At 38.2% G+C, this 13,772-nt stretch overlaps 1 long non-coding RNA gene across 1 annotated transcript in view; it reads right to left on the bottom strand.

The window, feature by feature from the left end:
* Positions 1-13,400, bottom strand: part of LOC310922622 — a 143,337-nt gene extending 129,937 nt beyond the window's left edge. Inside the window, exon 1 of the long non-coding RNA XR_014592454.1 lies at positions 13,295-13,400. This is a non-coding gene — a long non-coding RNA (uncharacterized lncRNA). The remainder of the gene's footprint in view (positions 1-13,294) is intronic.
* Positions 13,401-13,772: the final 372 nt, after the last annotated feature.

Here is a 13,772-nt window from a genome sequence, read left to right as displayed (position 1 = left end):
GAAAATATAGTTAGAGATGGAGACAGCTTCCATCCAGAGGCCTAAGAAGTATGAGCTATTACTGGGACATTTCTCTAGGCACTAACTAAACTTGTTAAAAAATTTTCAACGAGGTATTTCATCAAGGAAGAATGACTATGTGGAAATTTCTTCATTTCAAAGAAAGTTTGTTTCAGAAAGGCATTTTCAGAGCTAAAATACATTTTGATATAGCTGAAGAATTGCTTTGACCTTTTTAGAAAAGGAACATTTTTATCTGCCATTCAACAGAACTCATATTGTTATAGTTTTAGAGAACATAGAATTATCATTAAAACAGAAACAAAACATCTCGTGTCACCTGAAAGGAGTTTCCAGAGTTTGTTTCAGTGAGAACACTGAAACATATTGTTTTCATTAGATTTGGTGACAGACATGACCTTTTTCTAACTGTGGATTTGCAGATAAAAACGAAGATCCCACATAGTTCAAGTCTTTATTGTGCCAAAATACACATGAGGGATGAGGGAAGCTGCAAATATTATGCCCAATATCAGTACTGCAGGCCTTAAGGATTCCCACTTGCTTTCCAGAGGATGCAGAAAGAAATCAGACATCAGTGCTGGTTTATCAAGCCATGGCCTATGTTAGAAGGAGGATCCTAAATATGTGCTACTCGCTTGCATTCATTGGCACATAGGGGTGGCCACAGACTGGAGACAGTACAGTAACTCTGGCTCAGAATTCATGAAACAGCTATGAATTACTCAAGCAAAATGCCATAACATTTGATTACCCATATACATGGCTGTTGTTTTACTTTAGCTTACATTTCTCTTACAGGACCTCACTTTTGTGATGTTTAAGGTTTCTGGAAAATAATGCTTAACTTGAATTTAACTCCTTCAGTAGCAAAAACATGCATAAAGCATGGGAATATGTAAACTGAGTTTATAAAAAAGTGTGATTTAATGTAAGAGTTTGCAGTAGTTTCTAGGTATTTGTTTTCAAGACTGTTTTGCCAGAAACATTCCTGGAATTTAGGAGACAAGGATGCTAGCCTATGCATACCTACTCCAAATAAGGAAATTTAGTGACAGAGAGAGAAAGAATTCTAGTGCACAAAGAGCCTTGGCCTAAAATAAAATGTAAGTTGAATCTTGGTGAAATCCATTCTTTCCTATTTTGCTGTAGGAAGAAAAGAGGCAGGTCAGAGGAATGGAAAATTCCTAAACAGAAAATAAAGTATCCAGCTAACAAAAGTATTTTTTAAAGGTGAAAACTGTAAGAAAATTAGGAAGGTATAGATGCACATGATTCAAGAAGCAGGAGCAGGAGCTTTAATTCCCAGCAAAGCCAAAAGGAAGCTAGTACCCAAGAAGGAGCCAAAGCAACAAGGAATAAAGCCACCAAGAAAAACCTTGGTGGAAAGAAGAGAACTTGCAAAAAAGCCCATGGAGCCAAATCCCCAGAACCTGTTGAACATTCAGAGGTAACTGTGACCAGAAATGGCCAGCTCATATGCTGTAGTCAAACTGAGCTCATGTACATTGTTTCAAAGCAATACTCCAAACAGCCTTAATAATAATTGCACTGATTCCAGCAGCACAAAACAGAGCCATACTGGACTGCTATACCTACACAAACTACTGCCTACTCCCCTTGCACTTTCTGAAGACAAGGGCGTTTGCTTTGTAAATACACCATAACAAAATATCACTACTTGCTTGCTTTAATCTGTTCTCAAAAGGATAAAAGAATACTAATATAGAGTGGGAGAGATGGGAAACGAGGCATACGTGTTTAAATCACTGGAAAGTTTGGGTGATGTTGAATATTTACAGCCAAGCAGAACTGGAGTATCACACTTATAGACTCTCATAAACACTTCTGGTTTGATTACACAGCCTTTGTTTCTGAATGCTTTTTCAACTCCTTGGCAACTAGAAGATCACTTTTCTTCCTACATCAGATTGGAAGAATGATGGGCATCTGAACACCACAAGGCAGTTAAAGACACTAAAGTGTTAAGTTGACCTAAGGTAGAGGCTGTGCCAGCAGCTTTGACAGCAGGTAGCTGCTCCACATGCTTGCAGAACAGAGCCTAAGTTGGTAAAATTCACCAGACATTCACCAACAGGGACACGTTAACATGCTCCAGTGTTTCAGATGCTCTCAGAGGGGTCAGTTCCTCTTATGCTAGGGTGGAACACACGGAGCACATTCCTGTAATGGAACACTTTAAGCACATCATCAAACTTTGGAGAGCTACAGCTTGCTTTCCATGTTCACCATGGGTCTGGTCTCATCACAGACAAGAAAGGAAACTGCCCTGATGTCTGTTCTGAAGTAAGGCATCAACTGACGTTTTTACCCAGAAAATAAATAAACAGTAAAAACCAGTCCTTAGAAGAGAGGATGCAGGTCAGGATGATACTGACCACTGAAGTGTGGGAATATAGCAATGAGAATACTGTACTCCCAGAACTGCACATGAGGGGGAAAGAGGAAGTTGAACAGCTGCTTTGCTTTAAGATATATATTTATCTAGTTTGTCAAATTTCGCAGCTCCTTACTACCCTGTAGACCCTGAGGGGGTGGATGGAAGAATGTCATGACCAGCTTCACGAAACTCATAACCTTTCTGAGAGACAGACAATGATGTTCTGAGAAATGGTCTGCATCTCTGCTGAACTCTGACTAATAGGACAAGAGCTAATATCATCTCATGCAAAGGGGTCAAGCAATACAGATCCAGGCAAAATTTACCCAACAACTGGTCAACAGAAAGCTCAGAAAGTGACTGTTACAAAATGAAACTGCAATTCTGCATTGATAAGGACAGCAAAAAGCCTGTTTTTTGAGCCCCTTTAGAAAACCTATCCAATATCTGCAGCTTTAACTGCTGGACTCTGCACTAGGCCATTCCAGGCTAAGAGAACTCTGAACCTGAAAGCCAGAAACCCCTCAAAATCACAACCACATTAAAGCAGGAACTTTCATTAGTGCATTCCTATACATCTAGGGAATACCATTTCACATATATCATCCAAATGAAAGCAGAATCTTCTTTTTATCTACCAAAATTGGGTTGTGTTATACCAATAACAAACGTGTTCACAGTGATACTTTTAAGTGTTACTATTAAACATTAGCTTTTGAAAAGACACTGTTTAATTTTGTTTTTTTTAAAGGGGAGTTTATGCAAGTTCTTAAATGGGCAATGTGAGAGACCATAATTTAAAATTATGTTTTGATGCCTTTATATATGCACATATATATTATCAAGGTCTGTGCTTTTTTAAAACGAGCTAACATGTTTACTTTTACAAGTCTTGCAACTAAGATTGCTCCAACTAAGCAACTTTCCTAGGGCATTTCCTTTTACATACACTTCTAAATAAAGCAGTCCTCTGCCCTGCATCTCCCTTGATTCTTATCAGATGCCTGAAAATGCCATATACAGTCTGCACTGGACTTTCCAGGCAGGAAAGTACAAAATCCCTAATTATGACATGTCTTAAATCATAAGGATCCAAACTAGTCTTTGGAGAAGTAGAAAAAGTAAATAAACATCAGATAATATCAGACTGAAAAAAACATCTAAAATCCGTTTCTGGCCCATTTTACAGTGACTCTACTGGCGCAAGCAACAATGACATGGGAGAATAAACTTCTTAATAGCTAAGATTAGAAATTAGGATTTCTTCTTTTGTACATTTCTACATTGCACCAAAAGGGTGTATTTGTTCTTATTTCTTTCATTTAAACACTGTGAGTATCAATTTTTTGTCAGAAATTTATCTCTACCATTGAATTTCAACGTGGACATTCATCTTTACTCCACCTTAACCATGTGTCTCCCATAGAACAGTAGGGAAACTTTTGGGTGCAATACCAGTTTCATGTCCCTACTATACCTGGGACAAATTGAGGACCTTCTTGGTACAGAGGAAAAGGGAGAAATCAGTCTGAGTTCTAATGCCATACAGTGTTCTTGCTTATTTTCTCAAGTACTGCCCTCTGATGCCCGTACAAAAATACAACAGGACCCAAATACAAAAGGCTTGAAATATACAATCAATGATTATTGTATAAATTATAATTTGATTTTCTTAATTCAGGCAAATAATTTAACTATGATGTACCTCAATTTGGCTTGTTAACTAGAACTAATAAAATATTTAGAGAGATAGGACACCTAAATAAGATTAATTGCTTTCAAATCATCAAACAACCTTAAATGAAGCAAACCTTATAAGTGAATAATCTTATTTTTGTTGATTATGTCATTTATTGTAGAACTCTTCCATTCAGAAAGATACAATATTCCTTTAAATAATCTTTTACTCTAAATAATGGTTTAATTTTTAATTTTCTACTGTAATACAAGATTATGCTTTATTGGCTTGAAGATATATTCTGTCAATTTATGAGAGTTGCCATACTTGGCCATAAATAGCCTGAGCATATTCTCTAAAATATACCAATTGTAAGTTACTTTGAGGAAAAACAGAAGATTAGATGTCATTTTGCCAGCCTCCTGTTATAAATCATTTTGTTATTGGTATTTGCATTCCATTTTAACATATGGTAATGAGTGTGAAGGGTAGCACATGAAAGCAAATAAATATTTTTAAATTTTCTCTGCATAATGCCAAGTTTACTTGAACTATTCTTATTCATGTCTGATATATTGAAAAGTCAGTGAGCAATGCTAGCTAAGCCAGACACACTTGAAGATGAATTATTAATAAATTTCAGGGATTTTCCTGTGAAAGATGCATAACAAAAACTCTGGACTGTCAAGAAGAGAAATATCTTCAATTTAAGGGCTCTTGTCATATTTGGCTTCTTGCATGTCTTTTCCCAACAGATATAATGACTGTCATAATAAAAACACAATTAAAATTAAAGCCAGGCACTTGCTTGTGTAAATACACAACTAATAAGTTTTCCAAAGGAAACAGGAGCATAAATTGCCTTTGTAGTTTTAATCTTCAGATACCTTGAAGTGCACAAAAGGTGGCCTAAAACTTTCTTCTGTGGGTCCCCATGTTTAGACGTATGAAATCATCCCTCAGTACTCAGCTAAAGCCAAGTTTAGAAAACTTGCCCCATTAAGAAAATAAATCAGCATGAAACATCAGTGTACTTGAGCAGCTTTATATACCAGGCTGTCTTGTTTAGCCCTAAATGGCACCATCTTGGCAGGCATGCCCACTCATAATAAAATTTCCTGGATGAAGCATAGCTAAACGAAGAAGTGCAAAGTCAGGGAACAAAGACTGTAAACAGTAAGTTGCAAGTTCCCACCACTCAAATAACCTTATCTTCATTTTTGGTCAATAAAAACTGCAGCTATATTTTAGTGCAAATGTCACTTTTTCTTTGAAAGTGTTGAAACTGGCAACTGAGTCATCTTTACTAGCTTATGAGTCATATTTGACTTCTACCTGGCAATTAATTCCAGACAATTTTTGTTTTCATTTTCTGCTTCCTTTAATTTTCTCATACTGAAAGTCAAAAAAAGAAAAACAACAACAACGAAAAAGAAAACAGCGGCAGGTGGGTGTTATTTTAGAGGTATATTTAAAAGAGTTATTACCTCTCAGCTTCATTACAATTATGCATGCTGCTTGACATCTGAATTGCATTTGCATGGTCCTTTTGGCATCTTAGAAAGGCATACTCAGTTTCTTACTTACTGACTCTTTGTTTTCTGAAAGTTTTCTCTGTGTAATCAGAGGCTCACAGGCCATAAAATCCCTGTTTCTTAGTACTATATCTTTCATCTTCTCAAATACTCTCACTAAGCTCAAATGTACTGTTTTGGATATTCTCTACTAGTAGTTTTACACTGGTTTTGCAAATTTATTTGGGCCATTACTGAAACATCCTCATGGACGTTTCTGCAGCATAACTTGATTTCTCACTTTTGTCTATTTACTACAATTACTTGTACAGGGCCTTTAAAGACAACATCAGAAGAAACCCTGCAGACATATCTATAACCTGTTTACAATATACATGAAACACACAGTCCTGCATGTGTGTGTACTCACACTATCCCACTCTCTTCTCAGAAAGAGCCTATTGCTCATGTTCCTGGACTTACTGGCATCTTCACAGCATTTCACAGAAGCCCAAAGCCTCCATTCACTTCTGAGTCAACAGAAGAATCACATGGAAATCCACATTTCCAACTGAAATATATTTGTTTCCTTTTTCATGTTGTGGGATTAGCTCTTCACCCACTGGTGCACTTTGTCACTTTGTCTTGCTTTCACCCCTCTCTTCAGGCTGTCATAGAGGAGCTGCCTTCAAGGCCAGGTTGCAGGATAAAAATAGGAAGTTTTCCAAGGAAGTATTTCAGACATGCTGTTTCTAAGAACGTATTATCAAAGTGTAAATTTAAATATATAGGCAGTTCTTGTAAAGAAGGGGAAAATAAGAATGATTCTATCAAAAAACTCATTTCAGTGTTTTCCTTCTCAGTGCATTTTAATAGAAGGCAGTAGTGGAAAAAACCTAATTAATCCTGAGAGCACTTGAGTAACTTTGGAAGCTACTTCATAAGAGATGAGGTGATCATAGGTGAATAGGTGCATAGATGAGGTGCATAGATTAATAAATATCTAGAATTCCCAGAGTACCACAGTTCAGGGCTTTAGCAGATGACCCCATTCAACCCGTCAATGCATTCATCAGGGCCTGCAAGGCTTGGAACCCTCTATAGAAAAGCCTACATTTGACAATTTTGAGGACAAACTCTCAAAAGAGCTGTTCACCATCCCCTTTGAGCCCTAAGTTTAGCTCGTTTAAATGATATAAAATTTTCTTACAAATAGTGTCACTTTAGTTGAAGTGATTAGCACCAAGTAATCTGAGAAAACAGGAACATTCTTCTCTAACAAGTTTCTCCCAAGCCAACAGTTTCTCTATTTTTCAGAAATATTCCACCAATAGAAAATAGCAAATATGCTCTTCTTTCTCTCTGGCATATCTGTTTTGCCCAAAACATCAACCATAGGTGGTGAGAAGGAGTCTTATCTGAACCCTGGAGAAAATTCTGACTCACATTCTTTATTGAAACTAACAAGAATAAAATGGCAAAAACCTCCAATGGAATACAGCCAGGATCAACATTGTCGCCTATAGCAAAAAAAAATATTTAAGATACATTTATATATTTAAAAATATATAATACTGAGACTCAGTTCACAAGAACACTCTGTATATAAACTTTAAATTAATTTTTGCCTTGATGGAATCTGTCATCCAAAGGCAAACACTTCCATAATTCTCAGTTCTGCCAGATCCTGGTTTCATTTCTGCAGGTGCTTTTGTTGCTAAATAAATACCAGCCAAGATAGTTTCACGCTTCAAGGGGACTAACAGAAAGCTGTAAGAGTTGCACTGCAGCACAATATTACACAGGTCTTTATTGCATCCTGTAGGTTGTGACCCTTCTAAGAGTTTAATAAATATAGTTTGAGACCTACTGCTGGCACAGGTGAAAGAAACATACTTTCCTGAATATTTACAGGGAGGGCTGGAAGAGGTTATGAAAGAGGAGGAAGAACTAATGATTCGAATTATAATCACAGCCTGAAATATTACTGCTTGTTAATAGTGTTATCCTAGTCATATCGTTCAGCAAATTTACTTCATTACTCCAATCCTATCAAATATCTTATTAGGTCATGGGGACTAAATTTGATTTCCTTTACTGTTATTTGAGATTTGACAAAAACTTCAAATAGATTTGAAAGGACAATTTGAAAACGTTTGACAGAAAAAAAAATAAATAAAAATGCAAGGAAATACTCAGAGAGTCAATAAGATGGGCTGGTTGAGCTCCAGAGAATGGACTACCCACAAAGGAGGAAAAGCTGAGGGAATGGTCAGCCAGTATTACCCAGTGACAAGAGAAGGGGCAAGGGATAAGAACTGAAATACAGACAGCTGTCTCTGAACACTAGGTGGGTGACAGAGCACAGACACAAGTTGCCCAGAGAATCTGTGGAGTTTCCTTCCTTGCACACACTCAGAAAGGCTCTGTTCATGGTAACTGCCTTTAGGAAGCCCTGCCAGAGCAGGTGGTTGCACAAAGTGACCTCCACAGAACCCTTCCAGACTCACTCATCCCCTGTGTTCTGTGGGGCTTTCCCAGTGGACATCATAGGTGAGTCCTTGTCCCATGACAGCCCTCAGAGAAGCTGAGTCAAGGCTCTTTGCACCAAGGAAATCAGCAGGATTCCCCACCTGCATGGTCCCACTGCCCCAGTGCCAGGCCCTTGTGCTCACAGTCACTGGCCTCTCACCATGGAATCTGACCTGATGTTAAACCACCCCCACAGCCTATAAAAAGAGGACAAGGTCCTCTGGAGAAGGGTATTTCCAGCTTTGTAGTATCTGCTGTCCTGGCCCGAATCCCAGTGACATCTCTGGGAATTGTCTGCCATGGCACTGCCCACTCTGCTCTTGCTGTGGCTTTACCCCAGAGTCCTGGTAGACAAACACGAGGCCAGGATGTGGTCCTGCACTGGGAGTGCTGCATTTGGGGAGAACATTGGCTGGGAAGGGCTGTGCTTCCTCCCAAAACTGTGGTCACCAGTGGCACCTCTGCCTTCCCTAACCCCTCACGCAGGTACCCTGTACCATCCCAAGCCATGCTGACTCTTCCAAGGGTGTGGAAAGACAGATGACTTTTCAACCTTCAAGGACACCCTTGAGAGGCCCTTACCTCTCATTTCCCACTGCCCTTGTGGGCTTCCTTTCCTTGCATTTTGCTTCTGAGCCACAGAAGATCAGGCAGGTACTTTGCATCTTTTGGCAGGAGATTGTGGGGTGCCAAGGATGCTGAGGGGGAGGGCAGCTCTGTTGCCACAGCCAGTACCAGCAAGGGTAGAAAGCACTCTGTAAGGGTGGCTGTTCACCAGCACAGACCTTCCAGAGAGACTGTGGATACCATTCTACTGAGGGGACTATCAGCCCAAATATATCTAAGCACAAAAACTATCCTATTATTGTGATAGCAGTGCAGCAAGCTCTCTGAGACTCTTTGGCAGCAAGAGAAGTGCCCTAACATAAAATTAAAAAAAATCCTGCAAAACTTTCTAGCAAAACACAGCTAGGGCACAGACAGTGTCAAACATTTATAGATTAACTCATAAACTTCAGAAGAGACTACCTGATGATATGAGGCATCCTTGAAAGACATTGATTTCCTCCCAGCTATTGAGTTCTTTTCATGACAAAGACATCTGGAAAGATCATGGTGCTCAGTCTTCTTGTTTGATTTTCTATTTTACACCATAGCCAATTCCAAATGCCTGTAACATTTAATGTAAATACATAAAAAACACTCTATTTACATTACCTGCTACTGTACAAGAGATTTATCCGATGTGTTTCTACCTCTAGATCCCCATTCCATTGCATTGACAAAGAGTTAGACAAAGGACACATTGAGATTAACCTGAAAGTTAGAAATGCCAACATCTGTGCAATACACAAACATTCAGTAAAGGAAGAAGAACGCAAGTAAAGAACAAACTAGGATAGGCAGTGCTTACACTCCACCATAGGTAAATATCCAAGTATTTACTGCTCCCTTCTTCTCAATCCGTCAATGTGTATTTTTACTATAGAAATACATACGAATACCTGAAGGACTTTTATCTTTTTGTCAACAAATAGCAAGTCTGCTCCTTCCACAAGTACATGCCTTAATGAAAATAATGTTTAATCTGCAAACTGTTTGGGGACAAACTTGGATACAGGTTTTTTTTCTTTCCTGTTTTCCCAGTTTTTGCTGCCTTAGTCAAGATTCTCTGTTATTTTTTGTAGATCACCTTGATTATTTTGTAGACATAGTTCTGTGTTTGTGATAACTGGGTGAGCCTCAAGGCAGATCACTCATTCCAAATTTTATTTTAAAAGAGTTTTCAAACTTTCTTGTTTCCATAGTCTGAGAGCTGTTTGTGTTCCTGGTGTGAAAGAAGGACATATTTTTCAGAGAAAAATCTTCTGAAACGAGTAGTTTTCCCACCAAAGAAAGTCTGGTCTAGGCAAACAGACTACGACAGGCCCTTTCATGCGCTGAACTTAATTTGGAAAAATACCTTTATAATAAATAAATAAATAAATAAATAAAACTAAAGTATTCAGAAATGTTAAGGGGGGTACCTGACTGGACACAGATCTGGCCAACCCAGTCTAGGTAACCAAAGAGACTGGACTAAATGACCTCCAGAGAAGCCATCCAGCCACGACTACTCTGTGATTCTCTCTATTGTAATTAAAACCAAACAGGAGATTGTTAGGCACAAAATATAATAAAAAGAATGTATGATTTTAGGTTGCACATTCAAATTAAGGTGTCATAAGCATTAGTCAGTTGTTCAACAAAACACAAATTCTCTCAGGGAGCTGAAAGAACCCTATGCATTTTATATCTTTTCATTTCAACAGGAAGATTCATTCCTGATTTTGCCTTGGAAAGGAGAAGCTGGATCTAAGGAACTGTCTTCACAAGTCTATCTTCATTTAGCCAAATTATCTATACAGATTCCTTTCATCATTCACCCATTACTGAAGCAGGAAAAAAAAAATCATTTTGTATTTTTCTCATTGGTTTTTAAACAAAACTAATACAAGTACCATAATAGTGGTACTTAATACTTACATCATTTGTATGTAATCATTTACATATAAAAGAATGGCTGTGAGGAATTAAACCCATAAATTTCAATTTAAAACTTTCATTTCCTCTGAAAATCTTGTGCAAAGCTTTTTAAAATTCTTTTCAATTCACAACTGTATTTTTATTGGAGTTTGTGTAAAAAATCTTTTAAAAATATGCATATATTTAGATTAAAAATTATAATTTGCTCTTTAAAATATGAAGGTGAAAGCCTCCTGCTGCACAGGATCTACCCAGTATGTATCAGCAACATATTTCCCAAGAAACAGAATCAAAATCAGATGAATGTGGAGCAGAGAGGAATGCTAAGCCTGATTTGGAAAGAATCCTTTAGAAATTCAGGGTCCAGATGGTCAGCTGCATCTCAAGCCAGGCTAATGCTGGTACACAGATTTGCTTTGTCAGACAACAACAAACACATGCCTGTCCTGGTTCAGGGGTGAGTGTGTGAAGCACCTCCCAGCACAGAAGGCATCAAGACAGCAAATACTGCCACAGCCACAGCTGCAGTGGCTCCTCACTGTGAGGCTGCTGCCATCTCCCCCAGCCCCACTGTGACTGGGGGTTGCACCAGAGGCTCCCCTTCCCCACTGTTCTCTGAAGACACTGATGTCGACCTTGTGGGTACAACCACACAAGGCTCATGCGATAAGCACCCCCGAGCTACACTTCTTAATTGAAAATTCCTTCACTCTTCTTCTCATACAGGCGTATTTGCAGCTACTGGTAAATTTTGTCAAGCTTCATTTGTTTGGAGTAAAAATCCCTTAACAGATGTGTACTTCAAACTGAGTATTTGGGATACAGGTTAGCTGAAGAATTCAGTTAATTTGGAGAAACAATAAAAAAATTTGCATAAGTGAAACGTGTGTAGGAATCTGTTTTAACTACCTCTGCAAATATTCCTAAATAATGAAATGTTCTCTCCAGAGACTTCTCCAAGCTGAATAATAATACACCAGAAAACCTTAAAAATAAACACAGAATTCCAGTGTTCATAGATGGGACTGTCCCAAGGCAGCAAATGCAGATGGAACTGCTGATCATATCTGCTTTGTTTTCCCTTTGCAAATCGTCTGCACAGGAGTAACTGGCAGTAGTAGTCCTAAAATTTTGCTACAGTCTCATGCTTTACCTGCATTTCATTTTCAAAAATTTAAATTGAAATTAGTGTGGACTGGCTGTGCAACACATCACAATGTTTATATTTCTTCAAATCTTGTTCCACATAAAATCTTGTCATGTAACTGGCTTCATTTAAACATTTAGAATTATCAAGTTAATTTCATGAATGGATTAATATTAGAAATTAGTTTAGCATTCTGCTACTTTTAAAATAGACTGTTTTCAATTTTATTATTTATATAGTTTTAGATAAGCTCTTTCACTGAATTTTATTATTAAAAGTGTAATTGAATTCCAAAATTAGTTTGACAGTGGATGACTTAGAAATCTGAATGATGAGAAAATGAGTTTAAGTAGCAACTAGGGAAAAAAGAAGAAGAAAACTTATAAATTATTATAAATTGTCATTCTGTCATAATTACATAGTATGCCTTCCAAATCGGTTGTCTTTAAATTCAGTCACTAGTGAATATCTGATCATCACAGAGTACAGCTTACTTTGAAACATCAGCAAGAATTTGCACATAAATTGGTACCTGTAAGATTTCCTTCTTCAATAGTAGGGTTCAGATTTGGCTTCAGATTTTTCTCACCCAGTGATATATCTGTGTGTTGTATGTTTGTATGTATGTATTTATATTTTTAGAGCCTGTCTGTTCATGGGTTAACTATCTCAAATGACGTAATTTCAGATCTCCTAAGGAATCACCAATCTAAATGTTTAGATTTTTTATTTAATGCACATATCAAACAATTCCCTGAAGAATAATAATTTTTTTTCCCACATGAGATAACAACTTTATCCAAACTAAAGTAACTATGTAATATTGAATAGTTAGACATATAATGGTGTGAATCAAATCAATAACAGACTAAGAAAATACAAAGTGCTGAAAAAAATCCTGGACATTAAGTTGTTATGGGTTATCCCTATGATGAACAGAAAAAAACCTTCAGGCTTTGATATAAACATACTGCAATGTACAAAAGCAAAAGATACATTTTCAAGCTTTTCACTGTGAGTATCTGAAATGCATTACTAACCCAAAACAGGAAGGACCTACATTAGCATCTAGTTTGAAGCAGACAACCCTACTGAAAGCCATTAACTTAACTTCTTCTTTAAACTTTAAAATATTTTGTGCTGTTTCCATTTTTGCTATCTCTATATGTTGTAAACATAAACAACGTGTGAATTCATATACAGCTTACCATGCAAAGTCTCAGTCCAGTGTTTAACTCACAGTTTTCTCAAGTCTCTTTACCCAAAACTCCCAGAGCAAACTTGCAGCAAGGCAACTGAAGCAGAGTGGGGATTTTTCTGGGGCCACACCTCTGGGGACTCCCAGGTCAGCTGCAGACTGTGCCCAAAGCCCTCACATACAAATTTAGCAGAAAGCATGCTGTGGGTTCCTCCTGCAGCATGCATCCTGCATGTGCTGTCCCTGCTCCCTCCCTGGAGAGAGCATTTCCTCTTACCTGTGGGGTTTTCTTCACGGACATGCCCTTCCTTGGACAACTAGAGGGCTGTTGCCTGGGGAGGACCAGCCTTTCCAAGCAAGCAAAGAGCAGCAGACCAGGAAGCTGGTCAGCTGGAATAGGAAGCAGGCTGAGAAGTTACCCAGACAAAAGGCAACACGGCAGCTCGATGAGTAAACACACTGGACAGACCTGAACTCCCAAAAGCTAAACAAAGTGTGGTTGGGGCACAAGTTTGAACCCTGGACCACTGATCCACTACAGGAACTACAAACATGTTTCCTGGCACTGTGCTAGCTCTGCCAGCTAGCATGGTCTGGAAGGTAAGGCATGGTGGGACGTGTTCCCTGTAAGAAGAACAGACAAGTTTTCACTCTGTCTCCTCCAGCTCTTAATGTCCCAGGCTGTTGTTTGAGCTCTAAGTACCATCATCACCAGACTCCAGAGCATAATGGACATATCAGATTTTACACTACTC

The sequence above is a fragment of the Zosterops lateralis genome, assembly GCF_965231275.1.
Source record: "Zosterops lateralis genome assembly, chromosome: Z".
Taxonomy (NCBI): domain Eukaryota; kingdom Metazoa; phylum Chordata; class Aves; order Passeriformes; family Zosteropidae; genus Zosterops; species Zosterops lateralis.
The sequence above is the reverse complement of the archived record's forward strand: the minus strand, read 5'-3'. Positions and strand labels throughout refer to the sequence as shown.